This window comes from Ictidomys tridecemlineatus, chromosome 11 (genome assembly GCF_052094955.1).
Source record: "Ictidomys tridecemlineatus isolate mIctTri1 chromosome 11, mIctTri1.hap1, whole genome shotgun sequence".
NCBI classification, from domain to species: Eukaryota; Metazoa; Chordata; class Mammalia; order Rodentia; family Sciuridae; genus Ictidomys; species Ictidomys tridecemlineatus.
Genome location: NC_135487.1, coordinates 104,297,705 through 104,317,986, shown reverse-complemented (window position 1 = coordinate 104,317,986; position 20,282 = coordinate 104,297,705). Strand labels below are relative to the sequence as shown.

Below are 20,282 nucleotides of genomic sequence, written 5' to 3'. Positions count from 1 at the left end.
ATTTTGTTCCCTTAATAATTGATAAGTAAATGTCACATCCTGGGAATATGTAAATTAATGTTACATTTTTCTATACCTCTAATGATGGTTAAGGAAATGTCACATCTTGGCATGATTTTGAAATTATATAATCAATGATGTATTCTGAATCCATAATGATGAGAAAAATTGCAATAAAAGATGACCCAGAGAGAGCTGCATTAGAGCTCCTAGAGATTGCTCCAAGGGAATGACTCCTGTCTCATCCTTTTTGCTGATGCACTCATCCTTCAGGACCCCATGGACACCACTAAGGCAGGACCCCAGCACAAAGTCAAGCACATGCAAAAGTGAACAAGGTCAGCAGCCCCGGCTTTATCCTAATCAGCACTGTTGGTTCTAGCTACTGCTCCTGTTCAGTGAGGTGTTTTCTATTGAATTTGGCACCTAGATCCTTCAAAGTAATTGATCTGACCACAGATAACATTCCTTCTTAGGAGGCCCTCAGGAGTTCCCTTCAAACTTGAGCCAGGAGAGCCCCTGTCACACTGGCCTCCCATAGGAGCACCTGGAGTTTGGAAAGAATTCCCACCAAAAGGTTTATAGAACTAATAAAGGTTTTAAAATCGTCAGCATGGTGTATCCTTTCACAATATTTTTAAAAATAAGTTAGTATTAATTGTAGTCTCTTTAAACTTTGTTTTAAAAACTAGTCTTTTTAAGCTCTTGAAAAAATCTACTGTACGCCTGAGTTTAGATATGCATTTAACAAAAAAAATCTAAATGAAAATGCTGTTTATCTAGTGTAGAAAAGATATGATTATCCTAAGTATAAGTCTGCATGTGCTTTCCCAGTTAGCTGATCAATTCCCCTGAGTAAGCACTATCTTGAATTTTGTATTATTTATTTGTTTTTAAAATAATTTTATTATTTATGTCCCTAAATAATATACTCATTAGTATTTATGCTTTAATTAGTACATTACAGTTATTCATTCGTTTTACATTAATTTATTATAGTTTATTAGTTTTAATATATTCATTATTTTTTAATTTATATAAGTAAAATAATAACACATATTGTTTTTTAACTTTAACTTGTTATATATGACAGCAGAATGCATTACAATTCATACTACACATATAGAGCACAAGTTTCATATCTCTGGTTGCAAAGTAGACTCACACCATTCGTGTCTTCATACATGCATTTAGGGTAATGATGTCCGTGTCAGTCCACCGACTTGTAAAATGATAAAACATAGTGTTTTGTTTCTTGTATTTTAAGCTCAGCATTAAGCTTTTCTTAAAAGCACAAAGATAATTTTTCTTAGTTTATTATAGATACACATGATATTGGGGGTTCATTTTGACATAATTATACAAACATGGAACATGATTGGCTCTAATTCAGTTCTAAGCACTTGCCCTTTCCTGCCCCTCTTCCCTCCCCTGTTTCCTTCCCTCTACTCATTTTACTTCTATTTATTTATGTTTTTAAAAATCTTAGTACATCATGGGTATACATACAGGAGAAATTCACTGTGGTATCTTCATATATGCACAAGAGAAAGTTTGGTCACTTCATTCCACTGTCCTCCCTTAATCCATCTTTACTCTTTCCCCCACAATCACCTTCCTATATTGTACTCATCTTTTTTCTATTTTCATAGAATCCCTCCCCTCTCTCCCCCCCTTATTCTGGTCTAGCTCCTGCATGTGAGAGAAATCATTCAACCCTTGACTTTCTGTGCCTGGGTTAGTTTTACTCAGCACGATATTCTCCAGTTCCATTCCTTTACCAGCAAATTCCATCACTTCATTCTTCTTTATGATGAAGTAAAATGCCATCTAGTTAATATACCTCATTTTCTTTTCCATCTGTTTGTTGATGGGTACCTAGGCTAGTTCCGTAGCTTGGCTATTATGAATTGTGCTGCTATAAGCATTGATGTGGCTGCATTCCTATAGTATAGTGGTTTTGGATCTTTGGGATATATGCCAAGGAATGGGATAGCTGGGTCCTATGATGACTTTGTTCCTAGTTTTTGGTTTCATTCCTAGTTTTTTGAGGAATCTTCATACTGCTTTTCAGAGTTGTTGTATAATTTGTAGTCCCACTGACAATATATGAGTATGCCTTTTCCCCAACATCCTCATCAACATTTATTATTATTTGTATTCCAATAATTGCTATTCTGATTGGAACGAGATGAAACCTGAATTTAATTTTGATTTGCATTTCCTTGTATTATAGTTTAGATATTAGTTGTTTCCCCAAACCTCTAATGTGAGACAATGTGAGGAAGTTTAGAGGTGAAATGATTGGATCATGAAAAATTTAACTTAATCCTTGGATTAATCCACTTGAACAGATTAACTGGGTGGTAACTGTAGGCAGGTTTGGTCTTGCTGGAGGAGGCCATCTCTGGGGGTTGCCATTGGGGTATATATTTTGTCCTGGATGAGCTGAAGTCACTCTCTGCTTTCTGGTAGCCATGTCCTGAGCCACTTTTTCCACCACATTTTTCTTGCATGATATTCTGCCACATCTTGGACAAGGAGCAATGGGGAGGCCATCTATGAACCGACACCTCTAAAACTGTGAGACCTCTAAAACTTTTCCTCACCTACTATTGTTCTTGTCAGTACTTTTGGTCACAGCAGCCAAACAAAAACAAATAAACAAACAAAAAACCTGACTAAAACACCCTGATTGATAGAGATATTGAACATTTCTTCATATATTTATTGACCATTTGTATTTCTTCTTTTGAGAAGTGTTTCTTTAGTTCTTTTGCCCATTTATTAATTGGGTTTTTTTGGTGTTAAGTTTTTTGTGTTCTTCGTATATTCTGTATATTAATCATGAACATAAGTCCATTCATAATAATAGCAAAGAGAATGAAAGCTACAAAATACTGTTGAAAGAAACTTTAAAAGACAAATCCATGTTCATGGATTGAAAAACTTCATGTTTTTAAAATGTTTAGGGAGAGAAATGGCAGATTGGAGGAAGAATGCCCTTCTAGGAGTTTCTCAGCATCATTCAGGAAGTGGGAAGACTGCTCCTCAGTGAGGTGGGTTACCAGGTGAACTCACTGAAACCCAGCACTAGTCTGTAAAAGAAACCACAGAGACACAGAGACTCAGAAACTTTGAAGAGAATGTAAGAAATAATAGCGATGTACCACCTTGTCTGGTGGTGGCCACTGAGGGACTGGGGGAGACTACACAGTGTGACAGCAGTATGCAGAATAAGAACAAATTATTATTTATTTTTAATTGGCCTCAGGGAACCTATGGATATGAGAGGGAGACTGATCTAAATGAACACAGAGTTCCACCAGGAATGTGGTTCACAAAAAACAACCCCAAATTACTTGGGTCCCTTGGCCAGTTAGCTTGGAGGGAACTTAAGTCACTGGCCCAGAAAATGACCATGAGTATGGCCTGGGAACTGTGTATAAATGCTGCTTGGAAATGAGCAGAGACAGATCAGGAACATACAAAGGAAGCAGCCAGCAGTCTCATATTGTGACCAGCAAGGTGTGCCTGAACCAGAGTCACTGAAGTAGGCACTAAAGTATTTACCTGCTCATACAGGCTCTGGCTACGAAGAGGAGAAAGCTCCCCTTGATGCTGGTCCCCATAAGAGCCAATGGAAAGACACACAGTGGCCACACAGGAGCCTCTGCCCTCTAGGTGGATACTGGATAATTCACATTCACAGCAGGGAAGGTGAAACATGTGGAGGGTTATGGGCTAAAGGTGGATTTTACCAGAGGCCCCAGAGATCCAGACATGCAGCAGAGACCACTGGCATCTTCCCAGCAATGCGGGCATGGGTCAAATCTCAAACACCCACCTAAAGAGTTCCAAAGGTTCCTCAAAGACTAAACCCCAACGACTGGAACATCCAGGTCTTATTAGATTATATTTTACTTTACTATACATGATTACTATACATGGTTTTTTGTGTGAGTGCATGTGGATGTGTGTTAGTGTGTCTGTGTGTGTGTGTGTATTGAGTGTATTTTCACTGTGCAACTAGTTTTGAAAAAATATATATATATACATTTATATAGTTTACTTTCCCATAATTGTTTCCTTTTGCAATTGTTTCTTATTTGGCTTTGATTTGACAAATCAAATCATGACAAGGATAAACTAAAAGAATTCATCATGAGTCCCAACCCAGCACTACAAAGAACACTCATAGATACACTGCACACAGAAAAACCCCCAACAAATCCCAAACTCCAAATAGATGAAAGCCAATATAAAAGTAATCAAGTAAATGAGAATCAAGACAATTAAATATAGCAAAAAATCAAAGTGGCAGGAAATTACAGACACATACCCATAATAACAAGGAAGATAAATGTTCTAAGCTCCTCAACTAAAAAACAGAAATTAGCAGAATGGATCAAAAAACAATATTAACCTATATAGTTATCTGCAAGAGACTCATCTCATAGGTGAAGACACTCACAGACTAAAAGGAGACAAAGATTGAAAACAATCTATGCAAATGGAGTCTAAAAACAAGTCAGAGTAATTTTTCTCATATCTGACAAAGCAGATTTCAAGAAAAAAAATTAATCAGAAAAGACAAAGAAGGCCACTACATCCTGATAAAGGGAAGAACCCAACAAAAGACAATGATAATAAATGTATATGCCCCAAATGTCAATGCATCCAACTACACACACACACACACACACCCCACACACAAATACTTTTTTTTTCACAAATACTTTTGACATTAAATCTCAGATAGACCCTAATACAGTAACACTGGGTGATTTCAACACACCCTTATCATTAGTAGACAGGTCATCAAAACATAACATCAATAATGATATTTCCAACCTAAACAACACTACAAATCAAATGAGCCTAAAAGGCATCTACAGACTATTTCACCCCCAAATATCTGAATTTACCTTCTCAGCAGCTAGTGGAAGAAGCTTTTTCAAAATAGAACATATGCTAGGTCACAAGATAAGTCTTGGAAATTGCAAAACTTTTGATGCAATCCCATGTGTTCTGTCATGGCATAATGGAATGAAACTAGAAATCAACAGCAAGAAAATAGTAGAAAACACATAGGCACATGGAAATTGACCAATACCCTTTTAAATGAAGAATGGATCAAAGAAGAAATTAGAGAAGAAAACAAGAAGTTTGTATAAAAAAAGATATGAGAACAGATATTAACAAAATAGAGATATACCAAATGAATAATCTTATACTCCATCTCGAGACCTTCAAAAGGAAAAACAATCTAATTCCAAAGTCAGTAGAAGACAGGAAACCATTAAGAACAGACTCCAAGTTAATCGAATTGAGAATAAAAAAAACAATACAAAGGATCAATGCAACAGAGAGTAGGTCCTTTGAAAAGATAAATAAGCTGATAAACCCTTAGCTGAACTAACATAAAGAAAGGCAAGACCCAAGTATACAAAATTGGAAATGAAAAAAGGAAATATTACCACACTTTTAAAATCCAGAGAATCATTAGAAACTATTTTGATAATTATACTCCAACGAACTGGAAAATCTAAAGACTTTGACAAATTTATAGACATATATGACATATCCAAATTGAATATAGAAAGTCTAAGCAGTCAAGTATCAAGTGCTGAAATTGAAACAACAATTAAAAATCTTCCAAAACAATAATTAAAAACCTTCCAACAAAGAAAAGCCCAGGACAGGATACGTTCTCAGTTGAGTTCTACCAGACCTTTAAAGAAGAACAAACACCAGTCTTCCTCAAATTATTACATGAAATTGAAAGTGAGGGAACACTTCCAAATACATTCTATGAAACCAGTACCACCCTGATACCAAACCACATCAAGACACATCAAGAAAAGAAAACTACAGACTAATATTCCTAATGATCATAGAGGCAAAAATCATTAATAAAATATTAGCAAACCACATTTCAAAAACACATCAAGAAGATCATACACAGTTATGAAGTGAGTTTCACCCCAGGGATGCAAGGTTGGTTTAACACACAGAGATCAATAAATGTAACTCACACTTAAATAGAATTAGGGACAATAATCACATGATTATCTCAATAGATGCAGAAAAGGCCTTAAATAAAATACAGCACCCATTCATATTAAAATGCTGGGAATAGAAGAAATTTACCTCAGTATTATAAAAGCTATTTATGAGAAACCCAAAACTATTATTATATTGAGTGAAGAAAAACTGAAAGCATTTTCTCTATAATCAGGAACAAGATAAGGATTTTAACTCTCACCACTTATATTTAATATACTTCTCAAAACACTAGCTAGAGCAATCAGGCAACAGAAGAAAGTGAAAGGGAAATGAATAGAAAAAGAAGAAGTCAAACAATCTCTGTTTACTGGTGACCTGATCCTGTATCAGAACTGTCCTCCCTATAAAACAAAAATCCACTAGGAGACTTCTAGAGCTGACAAATTTAGCAAAGTGTTAGGATACAAGGTCAATAGCCTGGTGTCCCTCAAAAGCTCACATGTGAGACAATGCAAGAAAGTGCAGAGATGAAATAATTCCCTTATATGAGGCTTAACCAAATCAGAGCATTTAATTAATCCCCATAGGGATTAACTTGGTGATAATTCTAGGCAGGCAGGATGTGGACTGAGGAGGTGGGTCATTAGTGGCAATGCCTTTGGGGTTTATATTTTGTTATTGTTGAGCAATAATGTCTCTCTGCTTCCTAGTGCTATGTCCCCACCAACTTTCCATTGCCACATACTTCCGCAATGTCATTCTGTCTCATCTCAAGCTCCAAGAAATAGATTTGACCATCTATGGGCTGAGATCTCTAAAACCATGAGCCCCCAAATAAATTTTTCCTCCTCTAATTAATTGTTCTTGTCAGGTTCAATATCTTCTACTGAGGAAAAAATCAGGAAAACCATTTAATTCTCATACACACACACACACACACACACACACACACACACACACATTTGGGAATCAACCTAACCAAGGAGGTAAAAGGGGTCTACAATGAAAATTATAGAACACTAAAGAAAGAGAGTGAAGAAAACCTTAGAAGATGGAAAGATCTCCTGTGTTCTTGAATAGGCAGAATTAATATTGTCAAAATGGTCATATTATCAAAAGCAATATAGAGATTCTATGTAATCCACATCAGAATAACAAATGATATTCTTCACAGAATTAGAAATAATTTTAAGTTTTAAAATCTTTAAATTTATTTGGAAGAATAAAAGCCTAAGAATAGCCAAATCGATACTAAGCAAGAAGAGTGATGCAGGAGGCATTGCAATACCTGATCAATGACACTACAGATGAGATTAACAAAAACAGTGCAGCATTGACATCAAAATAGACATGAAGACCAATGGGGCAGAAGACAAACCCACATGTTTACAGCCATCTGATAACTTGACAAAAGTACATGTTGGAGAAAAGATAGCCTTTTAAGCAAATGGTGCTGAGAAACTGGATGTCCAGGGGAGGGGGTTGGGGAAAGAAGAGAAGTTCATTGGATTAGACAAAGGGAAATGAAGGGGAGGGAGGGGGATGGGAACAGGAAAGACAGTGGAATAAATTGGATATAACTTTCCCATGTTCATATGTGACTACACGACCAGTGAAACACCACATCAACCACAAGAATGGAAAGTTATCCTCCATGTATGTGTAATATGTCAAAATACACTCTGCTGACATGTATATCTAAAAAGAACAACCCCCCACCCAGATATCCACAGAAGAATGAAATTAGATTCCTGTCTCTCACCCTGCACAAAAGTCAAATCAAAATGGATCAAATACTTAGGATTTAGACCATAAAACTTGTTACTACTAAAAGAAAGCACAGTGTCCACTCTCCATCCTATTGGTGCTGGCACTGACTTTCTTACATCATTACCCTAGGGACATGCATGACTGCACATGTGGTGCAACTCGGCATCGTGTACAACCAGATAAATGAAAAGTTGTGCTCCATTTGTGTACAATGAATTGAAATGCATTCTGCGATCATGTATAACTAATTAGAACAAATAAAAAAGAAAAAAAAGAACCCTAAAGCTCAAGAAATAAAATCAAGAATTAATAAGTGGTAAGACATGAAATTCAAAATCTTCTGCACAGCAAAGCAATCAAGAGCATGAAGAGAGAGCTACAGAATGGTAGCAAATCTTTGACAACCACTTCTCTGACATAGTATACAGAATATATAAAGAACTCAAGAAACAATACCAAAAGATCAAATAACCCAATCAATAAGTAGCTAAAGAAGTAAACAGACATCCCTCAAAAGAAGAAACACAAATGGCCAACAAATGTATCTCTAGCAATCAGGGAAATGCAAATCAAAACTACACTAAGATTTTCTCTCACTCCAGTCAGAATGGCAATGATCAAGAACACAAATAAATAAATGCTGACAAGGAAGGGTGGGAAAAGGTAATCTTGCACATTGTTGTGGGGACTGCAGGCTATCCAAGCTCTCTGGAAAGCAGTATGAAGATTCTTCAAAAAACCAGGAATGGAACCACCAAAAGACCCAGGTATCCCACTCCTTGTTTTTTATCTAAAAGAACTAAAACCAGTATATTACAGTGATACAGTCACTTCAACATTTATAGCAGCCCAATTTACAATACCCACATTATTGAATCCACCCATATGCCCATCAATAAACGAATGCATTAAGACAATGTGGATCTACACAATGGAGTTTTCCTCAGCCCTAAGTAATGAAATCATGGCATTTGCTGGTAGGTGGATGAATATGGAGAACATCATGCTAAGTGAAAATATGCCAGTCTCAGAAAATCAAGGGTCGAATATTTTCTCTCATTTGTGGAAAGTAGAGCAAAATAAAGTAAGCAAAGCAGGGAGTGGGGGATATCACAAAGATACAAGAATGACTGGTAGAGCAGAAGGAGACTGAGAGGCAGAAAGGAAAGACAAGAAAGGGGTGGAAATGCAGAATTAAATTTTTTAAACAATGCTACATATGTGTACAAATATACCACGGGGAATTTCACCTTTATGTATAAATAGAAAGAACCAATCAAAAATCATTAAATAGACAAGCAAAAGGAAGATCAGTAGAGGATGAAGAACAGGGGTGGTGACAATATTTAATAACTATAGGTGTGACTTTATAAGAAGAAAGGAGTTATGCAGATAGATGGTGGTGGTAGGTGGACAACGTTATGAATATATGTAATACCACTGAACTGTAGGCTTCAAAATGCTTAAGATGTTTGCCAGGTGGGTGGCACATGCCTTTAATCCCAGAGGCTTTGGAGGCTGAAACAGGAGGATCACAAGTTCAAAGCCAGCCTCAGCAACTTAGTGAGGCCCTAATCAACTTAGGGAGTCCTTGCTCAAAATAAAAAATAAAAAGTGCTGGGGATGTGGTTCATGGCTAAGCGCCCCTGAGTTCAATCTGTGATACTAAAAAAAAAAAAATGGTTATGATGGTAAATTATATATATATATATATATTTTACACAACAAAACATATTGGGAAAAAAGGCCAATGCAATTGAATCAATGAATACCAGCTTATTCACATACTGATAGGGATATACCCAGCCAAATAGCCAATACTAGCCAATCACACAGAGCATGCACCTGTGTCTACCTGCACAGTGGTTTTCATGTAATTGAGTAGAGTAGCCTCTCGAATCACGTATTTGGATTTTAATGCTGGCTCACCTTACACGCCCTTTTCTACCTGTTAGCCTCAACATCCTCATTTTTAACCTACAAATAATTGTTCTTGACTCATGTGGCTTTGGTGAGGATTAAGTGAGATAATCTGTGTAAGTATATAGCACTGTGTGCAGCACATAGTGGTTCCTTAATAAATTTTAGTTAATATTATTATTCCCAAACTGAGGACCTCAAATTCTTAGGTAGCTAAAAAGTAATTGTGGGAGAAGGCATAGAGTTTGTACACCAAACATTGTGTAAAGATGAAATAAAGGGCATGACTCAACTATGAACTTATTACTATTATTGTTTTGTAAAATACAGGTATTTAATAAAATATCAATTCATTTGAAAATTTTAGTTGCTTTTTGTTAGGTATTTCCTGAATCACCAGAGAAAGAAAATTACAATTTGTTCTCTAAGTGCTTGCAATGAGGAGTCTATAAATTATTAGTATCTTTTATTTTAGAAAAGCTTCCTCAAACTTGAAGAGTCTTCAATTAGAATCTGGTAAGGACAAACGGACTCTTCAAGAAGTGCTGCGTCTTCCCTGGAGGTATCAAGCACAGGCTGAGAGACCCCGAGTCACACTGGGAAGGCTTCACTGTCAATGGACCATGGATTTGCTGCCTCTCAAGAATCTGTAACCCACTGGATTCTTTCTACTCTGCAAGAAGGAAAGTAAGTTTGTCCCTATTTTTCCCTTATTGTTTCTATATATGGATGAGGAACTGGGGATGAGAATTTGATGAAGTTACTCAGTCACCTATGGAGTAGAGTTCAGAGCTTTTGACCCCAAATCCAGTTCTTTGTTTCATTTCTGTTTCTTCCCTTTGCCTGTTTGACCTGTTTCTGTGAGTGCAGTGTAAGTCTGTGTCTCCACAGGCAGCAGCTTTCACTGGATGGTTGCTTCCTGTGAAGCCTCTCACATAAAATGGGCTCAAGCCAAATCTCATTGTGTGTTTGGGAAATGGTTTTTATGACCTTGTGTAGACTTTTATTGTTGGACTAGTTACAGGGTGCTGTGCTTTGTGATCTATTTGTCACAGTCTACCTCTCCTAGTAATGGTAAGCTCCTTGGAGGCAGGTGCTGTTCTATCCATCTCCTGATCACTAGAGGCTGTTAGGAATTGATCAACTAATGTGCAACAACTTTAGCTTTACTGAAATGCAATACAGAAGCTGACGATTGCCTATTTAATTTTGTCTCCTCTCTTGGACCACTGTTCTATATCCTTAGCATATTTTGTCAGTATTATTTTTATTCATCATATTAAGTAAACTCCTATGCCATCTGTCATCCAAGAATGACACTGCAATGATTCCTTTTCTTTGTGGCTAACTTGCCCTGTAGCACTTAATTTATCAGACTATAATTTTCTTTTTACCTGTCTGTACCCGTCATGATGAGCACTGGGTCTTAATCGCCAAGCACCTACATGGTACCTGACATACTTAGGTATCTTAGGTAAGTATTAAATTGATGAATGAACATTAATGAATAAATAGTTTGATGGAGGTGCATTCCTACAGAGTTTACTGTGAACTTTAGTGTCCAACCATAAGATTTAGAGGCTGGGGACTGCACCCCCCTCTTCCCTTTGAAGAAACTAAGAAAGCTCACTCTCCTTCCTGCCCTGAGCTCCAGTTCCAATGTGGACATGAGGCACCTCTCTGCAAACAGAACATCCTGTCTGTCTGAAGACTGGCCACTGCTGCTTTCCTGTTCACTTGGGAAAGATCACATGGCTCCCCCAGGATGGTTGCATTAACTTGATGTTTTCAATACTGAGGTGAAGAGAGACTGGGACCCAGGAAAAGCTGGATCTTCCATAGATCTGTGTGACCCCTCTTTCCTAACTTTCCTGAGGAATTACCACTCCACCTTCGCACAGAGACTTCTGGACCATGGTGGTTTTCTGTCTTTCTGGCCAGCTTGCTCTGGAACACGTACATGATGCACCTTTTATATTCTGAGTTTTCAACAGCTTGGTCTTCTGGAAGGAAGCAAGAAGTCCAGAAGATTCTAGGGACTTTCCCTGGCAAATCTGTCTTAGGAAACTTCCAGATATTGAAGTGCAGACTTGAACAATGCCAATATTCAAAACCTGTCAGAAAAGAGCTACTGTGAACACAGACACTGAAGGGACTATTTCATCTAGTCTCATCTGGAAGGAACCTGTCCTTGAGAAAGGAAGGTGATACTTTGGCTTTGCCTCTCTGTCTCGTCCTCCAGTCACCAAATGCCTTTCCCTATTATCTTTCCCTCACCTCTCTCTGTACTCAAATCAACCCTGGTCTTCTTGGGGGTTTTTTGTTTGGTTGGTTTTGGTTTTTGTTTGTTTATTTTTTATCATTAGACAGGACTTCTATCTCAGCTGGTCCCACTCAGCAGCTATTCTTCACCTGGCACCTCCAGATGACATTTTTATAGCCTTGACCATTTCTGCCCCAAATTGGGACAAGCTGGCTCCTCTATTCACAGCACATTCTAATTCATTACATATATTCACATGCTATTGTCTGTTGCCCCAGCTTGACTGTGCAGTTCCTAAGTACAAGAACTACGTGAAATGAAAGAACAAAACAAAACAAAAGACAAAGAAACTCAACAAACATTTATTGAAGATCCTCCATTAACTTGCTGGAATGGAACGGTACCTGATTGTAAGATTCAGATTCTCCAGGCTTGGAACAATTCTGGTCTCTGCCTATCTCTGCGGTCTCCCTTTGCTATGTCTTCGTTTTCCTCTTACTTTTTCTGTCTCTATTCTCTTACATTAGTCCCAAGAGCCTTCTTTCAGACTTTGAGGCCCTGGCATGCCATTTTTCACTTTTCAGGTGGTAGCTGAAAGAAAAATAGTCTTGATCCTCTTTAAATCCTGTCCAAGGAAGGACAATGGGACCCAACAGAGAGTCTACTGTTGGGAGAAATGTACCAGGAAAGCAGGAACTGATGTAGGGTAGAGTGGCAAGAGGAAAATGCACCGCGGGTGATGACTTCCAGTGTGCACGTGGGAAAGGATGATACTGAGGAACCCACCAATCTTCCCCCAGCCGGGAAAGGGCAGCTTAAAGCATCTTCTAGGCCCAGGAGCCATAGGGCTTTCTTTAGACCAGCCCAGTCAAGTGACATGTGTCCTATTCCTCTCGTTACTCCTCTCTCTCCTCTTGCTTTGGCTAAAGCCAGTTCAGAAATTATAAGCAAGATGGAAATTGAGGGGTGAAAGGGTAAGGCAAGGGAAGAGAGAAGACAGGTGGCTGCCATGACAGTCCCTGCAGGCCTGGCTAGGGACCAGGGGCTGATGCAACATTCAATCAAGCTTGGAGCCTTCACATTTATTGTACATGCCAGAGTTTAATTTATAGGCAAAATGTCCAGTAGTAGAATTGATGGGCCAAAAGGTATTTGAATTTTTAAACTTTGGAAGCTACTGCAAAATTGCCTTTCAAAGAGATTGTACATTATTTGACTTTGTTATCTTCGGCCAAGCTGACAGGTAAAACATGTTATCTCATTGTTTTCCTTTGGATTATGCTGAATGATTGTCTATATTTATAAGTCACTTGTAAATCTTAAGAATGCTGCCTGTGTACCTCGCTTGCCAGCTTTCCTGTTGGATTTTCTTTTGTTATTTGGAAGAACTCCGTGTAATAGAAAATTTAGCCCTGTAAATAAATCAGACCTTTGTCCAGTGTGCAATTTTCTGAACAGGTTGTTTATCTTTTATTGGTTTTTTAAATTACTTTTTTCCATAGTGTTTTAAATTTATATATAATTAATAATCAGTCTTTGGAGTCTGCTAGGGCCTTGTGTATGCTGAGCAGGGACTTTTTCACTGAGCTACATCTTCCAGTCCATCAGTCTTTATGACTTCTGGCTTTGTTATCTGGCTTAAGCATGTATGCAACTTCTTAGTCCAAGATTATATTATTGCATAAGAATGTGTACACCTCCTTAATCCAAGACCATATTCTTGAAAGTCACTTGGTTTTCTTCTAATACTTTATAATTTATTTTTTACGTTTTAAACTCTGAACTATCTGGAATATTTTTAAAAATGGGATTTACCTTTTTCTTCACATAGCTAATTAGATGTTTTAATATCATTTATTACAAATTTGAAAATGCCATGTCCAAATGGCAAACTTATTTGGGTAAGTTTCTTGATTCTTTGTTCCCAAATTCTGTTCTTTGAGTATGTGTGCATTTCAATATTGTTGCAGATTTCATATATACCTCTGTTTCTTCTTTCTATAAGGTATAACATTCGATTGTAATTTATGTGTTTCCTCAGAACATTTTTTCTTTTGCATGGGACCCTAGAGGGATCCTTCCCTAAGGAGTTAAATATTGTGTGTATCCCCAAAATAATTAAATACAATGAAGTTAAGTGGAGTTATCTTGTATGGTTAGTAAATCATAGAATATTAAAGCTAAAGAGAACCTTAGAGTTCATCATGCTGTTGCAGGTGACAAGGTACAAAAAGGGCAATAGTTTTCATGCATTGGCCAACAAGCTATGTTTTGAAGTCACACTTGGATCAAGAGAGGTCAGGGTGCAGAAAGATACAACTTGAATCTTGAGAGCAGGCTGGATGGAAAGGATGGAAGAGTTCAAAAGAAGAAACTTGACTTTCCCTTTGATGTCTTCAAGGAATTCATAATCCAGTAATTTCCTTGGGATGATGATGATGATAATAATGATGATGATGATGATGATGATGATGATGATGATGATTATTTTGTGACAGTGAACTACTTTTTCAGTTAGGAAGAAAACATGATAAATGTCACTTTTAAAAATGTCTGAATTTGCCCTGGAAAAAAATAACACTTTTAAAAAAATCAATGTGTGAATTAGAGAGAAACTTGTGGTCAGTCATTTTTTCCCTAAATATTTATTTTTAGTTGTAGGTGAACACATACCTTTATTTTATTTTTTTATGTGGTGCTGACTGTCAAACCCAGTGCCTCATGCATGCTAGGTGAGCACTCTACCCCTTTGAGCCACAACCCTAGTCTCATTGTGGTCAGCCATCTTTAGCAGTAAGCATGGAACTTGATTTACCAGAGTTCTTTCCTCTTGTAATGGGATGAATATTTATGTCCTTCAAAATTCATATGCTGAAACACTAAGTCCCTGGTGTGATGGTATTTGGAAAAGGGAACTATTTAGGGAAATAATGAGTTTATGACGGTAGATACCTCATGAATGGGGTTAGTGTCCTTCTTCACCATGAGACGATACAGGAAGAAGCTAGCTGTCTACAAACGAGGAAGAGAGACATCACCAGACGCCTAATGTGCATGCACCTTGATATGGAACTTCATGGCTTTCAGACTATGAGAAGTAAATGTTTATTGTTTATGTCACCCAGTCAATGCCGTACAGTCTGCTATATTACATCAGCCAGAACTGAGATACCTGCCTAATCATTCTCAAGAGCCCAGAAGCATATAGAACCTGGGTGGGTATGAAAAGACCTCAGCCCTCTGAGAGAATGACAGATAAATGGTGTGGAAAGCCTTAATCTTGTTCTTAATTTTCGGTAAGATGAAACAAAATGTAATATGGCTTAATACTAAGCTTGTTATGCACTCAAATGTGTATCTTCACCTTGAAAATTGAAATGACATTTAGGAAAGCACTTTTTATTTGTTCATTTAAGGGAAAACTACTATGGAGACTCCGAGTTTTACCTAGAAAATCAATTGAGTTTGTTTTGGGGGAAAAATAGAACTTTGTACTTTTGGAGTTAGAATAGATAAATGATTCTCAGATAGTGCTCATTGGACCAGTGCTGTACTAGTTGCAGTGAGTTAGGATCCCTGGGAGAAGATAAAGTTTGAGTCTGTTCTGGGATTATCACATTAGTTTGATAGAAGGTGGTAAAGCAAGGTGTTTACTACAATATTCAGAATATTTCACTAGTTTTGATGGATATCTCAAACATTTTCAGTTGATTAGCTAAACTAGATCAGGCGGTGAGATTTTATTTTTTTAATACAGATGATCTCTGTGCTAGCCAGTTTTCTGTTACTATAACAAAAATACCTGAGATAATCTATTTAAAAGGGGAAAGATTTACTCTGGGCTCATCATTTTGGAGGTTTCGGTTCATGGTTGGTTAGCCCCATTGCCTTTGGGCCTAGGGTGAGGCAGTACATCATGATGGAGAGCGCATGGTGAAGCAACTGCTCACCTCATGACAGCCAAGAAACAAAAAGAAATAGACTGGTGTCCTATAATCTCTTTCAAGGACATGCTCCCAGTTGTGTAAAATCTCCCATCAGGTCCCATCTCTTAAAAGTTTCCACCACTTTCCAAGAGTACCATAAGGAGGACCAAGATACATAGTCCTTTGGAGAACATTCCATATCTAAACTATAGTAGTCTCAAACGCTGGATGGTTTGACATCATTTTTCAGCTTTTCAATGGTGCAAAAGTGACTTGCATTCAATAGAAAGCATACTGTGAATTTTGATCTTTTCCCAGGTTCATAATATGAAGTGCCATCACAGCCGAAGGGGCCCCAGCAAACTTCCAGGGGGCCCCAGCAAACTTCCAGCTGCCAGCTGATGATTGGCTCACAGTGGCCCCAGCAAAAGTGAAGCAAAACAAAAGAAGAATCTTAAAATGGCTACCCATCCTCTTGTCCTGCCCTCAGGGGTGAACAGTTTATCTTATCACTTACCCTCAGTCGTTCCCCTTGCGGGCCACCAAATGCTGCAGTCTGGCTGGGCACAATTCAGGAGCCACTTGTCAAAAGAAACAAACTTTATTTTTAGAACACACACATCAGCACCACACAGCTCTTCAGGAATTCCCTCAGAGCCCAACTGCCACCACCGGCTTCCCACAAGCCTCTCAACCTCCCCCACTCCTCCTGCTCTTGAGGCTGATTGGCTGGGTCACATGGGAGGAGCCAAAAAAAGTCCCCCAATGAGCAGCTCCGTGGTCTGAAAGGGTGGGGAAACAGCCCAATGAGCATCACCGCAGAGAAGCCAATCAGTTGGCAGCTAGAAGTTTGCTGGGGCCGCTGTGAGCCAATCATCAGCTGGCAGCCGGACGTTTGCTGGGGCCCCTTCGGCTGTGGCTCTCAACAGTTTGACATCATTTTCAGCTTTACAATGGTGCAAAAGTGACTTGCATTTAATAGAAAGCATACTGTGAATTTTGATCTTTTCCCAGGTTCATAATATGAAGTGCCATACTCTCTTGCAATACTAGGCAGGAACAGCAAGCCACAGATCCCAGTCAGTCTCGAGATCACAAGGGGAATAAACCCATACTCCATCCTTCACTGGGTTACTAAGCTATGATGTGTGGTTGGTCAGGTATATTCAATGCTTTACTTACTATATTTTGAAATCATGATGATTTTATTGGGACACAGCCCCAACATAAGTCAAGGAGCATCAGTACTCAAGAAAAATTTTCTGTCAGAGAGCTTTTAAAGTAAGATAATTAACTGACTGTCATCACTGGACATTGGTGCCTCCAGGATTGCCTGACTAAAGTCTAGCATAGTACCAGAACTGGCAACAAATTTTAGCAACTATTTTGACTAGGGGTCCTGGACAGAAATGGCAATGACTCCAGAGACTATTCTGTCCAGTAACTTTTACAATGAACTTTTAGAGTCTGGAGGTCTCCAATAAGAACAGTCTTGTGGGAAGAGATGTTCCATGTCTACACCAACTTCAACCAGAGAAGTTCTGTCTTTACGTTTCAAACCCATTGAGCTTCTCTAAATTTTCACTTGAAGAAAGAGTTCTGAGACGTTAGCAACAACAAAAGTTTAGAAACCACTTATCAATTTTAATTTTCTCTCTCTCTCTCTCTCTCTCTCTCTCTCTCTCTCTCTCTCTCTCTCACTAGGGATTGAACCCAGAGGCACTTAATAACCGAGTCATGTTCACAGCCCTTTTTATTTTGTATTTTGAGACAGGGTCTTGCTGAGTTGCTTAGGGCCTTGCTAAATTGTTGAGGTTGGCTTTGAACTTGTGATCCTCCTGCCTCAATCTCTTAAACCACTGGGATTACAAGGCACGCGCCACCATACCTGACAAATATTCTTATTTTTGAGAGGAGAAAAATTGTGACTCAGAAAGGTTTAATTATAAATCCAGGAACCCACTCATCCTTAGGATAAGAACCTAAAATTAAGTCTCAAGCCTATTGACTTCAAGTGGGATAGCAGGCATTTCCCAACCCCCCAAAATGTCATTTTGCAAGTGTGCCTGTGAATTGTGTGCTTGCTCACATTTCCTTACAGATGTCTGTCTTGGTGTTATTAATCAGATGACCAGGACCACTGACAATACCTTAAGAAAGTTATCAATTACTTATCTCTTCTTTTCTGGCATTGTGCCATATTATATTGGTAGAAGAAGAGATTACTTTTTCTTTCTAGTAAATGATAAACTTTTCCCAGAATGAAAAGAGAAAACAGTCAATCAGATTTTTACTTTCTCTGTCAAGGTCATGGCAATTATTCAGACTTTCTTCTTAAACAAGTTTCCTTCTTCTGTTGCTCCTTTGCCTGTTCTGACTCAAAACCAAAACTTACAGACACTTTTTACTAGACCTGTGCTTGTTCCCAGTTACCAGAGCCACTGGTATGTTCTAAACAAAAAGATCCACTGGGGCAAAGGAGAGGAACAACAGTGAAGGGTTTGGAGCCCAGGGAGGAACTATAGCTTCCAATCATTCCACATTCAAATCCAACAAACACTATGGGAAATCTGTCATGAATGAACTACTAAGGCTTACAAAAGATGATTTGATCTGCCTCCAGGAACTTACACTCTAATTCAGTGGGAAAATATGTAAATACAGTTAAATATAATGATATCAGGAATAAAGTATACAGTAAATGGAGCACCCACCTTTAAAATGTAAGAAGAAAATCCCTTAAAAATATTAATGGGGTCTGTAGCTCAGTGCTCTACAGCACCCCGCCTCACACAGGTGAGGCATTGGGTTTGCTCCTCAACACCACATAAAAATAAATAAATAAAGATATTGTATCCATCTACAACTAAGAAAAAAATTTTAAAATATTAATGGAGGGCTGGAGTTGTGGCTCAGTGGTAGAGCTCTTGCCTACCATGTACTGGGTTCAATCCTCAGCACCACATAAATGTAAATTAAAGATATTGTGTCCACCTAAAACTTAAGAATAAATATTAAAAAAATATTAATGGAGTGTTATGTCAGCTACTATATAAACCAGTAAACCAAATATGACTTGATTCCAGTTTTCTAGTGATTTATGTTTTCAGTGTGGGAGATGAATGCAAAAATGAAATGGTTTTTCTTTCCTCCAAACTGAAAATTTTAAAAATGTAATTGTTGCAAATATATATTACAGCAACACCCTAAAGGAGATTTAGGAATATAAAGCAGAAATTGAAAGTATTTACTAATTCTTTTTTAAAAAATTCTTTTATCACTTTGTTATGTATCATTTCTAGCTCCTGTTCCAGGCTGCTTCTCCTCTCTCTCTCTCTCTCTCTCTCTCTCTCTCTCTCTCTCTCTCTCTCTCTCTCCACACACACACACACACACACACACAAACACACACGTAACAATTCATGACAAAGCATCCTTTCATGTCATGAAAACAGTCCTGTACTCATCATGACATTTCTATCAGTGACAGGCACATACCTGATGGTGGTCCTGAGGGCAGTCCTGTAAGATGCTGTTGTTTGTGATGTTGTAGCCATCTTAGTGTATGTAAACACTTGCTGGAATGTTTGTAAAAGAGTAAAATCAGCTAACAGGGATTGCATTCGACCACTGAGCCACATCCCCAGCCCTATTCTGTGTTTGCTTAATGCCTCGCTTTTGCTGAGGTTGCCTGTGAACTCACTATTCTCCTGCCTCAGCCTCCCCAGCCGCTGGGATTTACAGGCGTGCGCCACCATGCCAGGCTTAAAAAGTATTTTTGATGTCCTCTGTCCATCTTCATCTAAAGCATCTTCCACTAGCAGGGGAAAGAGGACAGAGGTGAGAGCTACCTAAGAGGCAGGATAAAGGAGCAGAGAATTAACATTCGGACACCGCAGCTGTGTAGGCAGAAGGTGGAGCAGTGCTGAGTGGGAATTCTTCCCTGCCCTTGGGGGAGCCAGGCCGGCTTCCTGCAGAAAGCAAGCTTTGAGCTGGATCGCGAGTCCGGACTCTGCCGGGGAGAAGGGAGCGACACCCTCTGCAGCAGTGGAGCTGCAGGCGCGGGAGCCAGTTACCTGTGGCAGAGGGGAACTGTGGGACTGGCGAGAGTAGGGGCGTCGTGGGGACTGAGATCCCCGAGCTGAGCAGGAGCCTAGGATGTCTACTTCTTGACCTATAAGACCAGATTTAAAAGCCAGCCCTGAGTCCCCTTGATTTGCAAGGGGCCTGGGAAGGCAAACCTGTTCCAACCTCCAGGAGGACCCAGGAGGGAAAAGTTGGTCTTACTATCAAAGGTTAGCTCCGAACTATGCTTCAACCCGAGGAGAAAAATCGGGAACCCCATTCTGTCACAGGATGAAATAACAATGAAGGTTGGCTATTTATTAATCACT

At 38.6% G+C, this 20,282-nt stretch overlaps 2 long non-coding RNA genes across 2 annotated transcripts; one reads left to right on the top strand and one right to left on the bottom strand.

The window, feature by feature from the left end:
* Positions 1-978: 978 nt before the first annotated feature.
* On the bottom strand, positions 979-20,263 carry LOC144368240 (uncharacterized). Its single transcript, XR_013428015.1, has 5 exons — positions 20,176-20,263; positions 19,965-20,062; positions 19,387-19,466; positions 16,406-16,469; positions 979-3,098 (listed from the first exon to the last, which is right to left on the bottom strand). It is a non-coding gene; the product is annotated as an uncharacterized LOC144368240 (long non-coding RNA).
* LOC144368241 (uncharacterized) lies at positions 2,859-13,403 on the top strand. Its single transcript, XR_013428016.1, has 2 exons — positions 2,859-3,059; positions 10,175-13,403. It is a non-coding gene; the product is annotated as an uncharacterized LOC144368241 (long non-coding RNA).
* Positions 20,264-20,282: the final 19 nt, after the last annotated feature.